Consider the following 1941-nt stretch of genomic DNA (forward strand, 5'->3'; position numbering starts at 1 on the left):
CATGTTTGTTCCTTCACTTGTGAAGTGGATGTGAGTTTGGTTAAGTAACTGTTGTAAGTTTTGGGTCCTCTGTGCCAACAGTGTGAATGCTTTAGAATCTAAAAATGCTTTTACTGCATGCGTTGTGTGTACGACCGTCTGACGACCCATTGTGATGTGTGCAGTTTTCACTATTGCTCGGCCAATTGCAGCAACATGTCTCACACAAGTCGGATGCCCCCTTTCAACGTTATCTAGCTTAGCGCTGTAGTGCATCCACACCTTTCGATTGTGACTTCCACCACCGTCATCTCCTCTTTTAAAAAGGACAGCATTGTAAATGCTGTCCTTTTCATCAACATCTAAGTGGAAGGCTTGAGAGTAGTCAGGTGCATGTAAACTACATGCGTGTGACAAAGCTTGTTTGATGTCCACAAAAGCGTTTTCTGCTTGTGTGTTCCACACCAGAGCAGAACCATAGTTCTTGTAACCTGCCTCTGTAGCAGCCATTATGCTTTCTGAGTCAGGAGCGGCTAACAACAGGTCACCATCATACTGAAGAAGACAAACTCCAGCTTCCAAAAGTCCATGAATAGCTTTTTCAATTCCACTGACTCGCTGTTGTGTAAGTGGGTACTGGGCTCTGTAAACAGGCACAGCCCCTTCACGCAAAGAGATTTTGACCGGTTCAACTGTGATTAATCCCACGTCGGTCGGACCAGTGGCCCACAGAGCTGAAGGCAGTTTGTCCAACAATGCTTGTGTTAGTGGATGATCAATGTCTTCTCTATTATGATGAACTTCCGGGTTGCAGCGAGAGCAGACGTCTTTACTGCTTCTCTTGTCTGTTCTACGATTTTTCACATCTTCTACATTTTCAAGTCTTTGAACAAATTCTACAACTATTAAAATGCCTTCAAGAGCGCTAATAAACCAGAAGCGAACAAGGACTATTTCAGCGGCGCAAGTAGCTGAGATGTTGAACCAGCAGAAGCTGTTGTACACCGCACTCATGTGCCAACAGCAAGAAATTTTCCAAGGCTTTGTGAAACTAATTATGGAGACAAACAACAAGAGACTCGATGACATGACCAAAGAAATTCAGGAGGTAAAGACGAGTTTGCAGTTTACCCAGCGAGATGTGGACGCGATTAAAGTGGCCGTGGGGTAAAACTATGGAATAATTTAAGTGTGGACATAAAAAATAGTAAGAGAATTGATGAGTTTAAACATAAATATAAAGGTATGTGTCAATCAAGATATTGGCAAGAATAGGCTTATTGATTAATTAGGTGTAACATTGTCTGTGTGGTGTAAGAATGTTAACACTATGTAATATTTCATTAGTATATTACTTGTGTGGTGTAGAAGATAATTATCTATGTAGAAATACTGCTTGGTGGTAAGATGATGTTATGGGGTAGGACTAGATAAGTCTAACTTCTTCCTACTCCATTCAAGCATGTACTAGGTATAAGCAAATTGTGAATGGATAGCATGTGTGGATATGTGTGAAATTACATGTGTTGACACATTGACTGTCTTTACATGTTTGAAAGAATAAATCAAATCAAATCAAATCAATCAAAAATTTCTGTGCAGTACACACTTCTCCAGTCTCAATGTGAGCTGTGAGTTGTGCTTAATAGCATAACATTGAGTTGAAGGAGAGAACAGCAAGTGCTTGCTCTGTGTGTCAGTGCAGTCTGCAACATCTGTCTGAATGTAGCTTTTGGAGTTGCACAGCGTTGTACAGAACTGTCAGGAAAAGTGATGTCCACATGGGATGATGACATCATCATGGTAACATTCAGAGAACACAAAATATCACATGCAAGAAGATTAACAGGACAAGATGGAGAAAGCAGAAATGAATGATGAAATGAAAGATTATTCCATGTACAAGGAACTTCTTCAGAGAATGGCCACTCCTCTTTCATGCCCGAGAAGCCAATAACAGAT

Source organism: Monopterus albus, unplaced genomic scaffold, assembly GCF_001952655.1.
Source record: "Monopterus albus unplaced genomic scaffold, M_albus_1.0 scaffold62.1, whole genome shotgun sequence".
In the NCBI taxonomy this organism is placed as follows: Eukaryota; Metazoa; Chordata; class Actinopteri; order Synbranchiformes; family Synbranchidae; genus Monopterus; species Monopterus albus.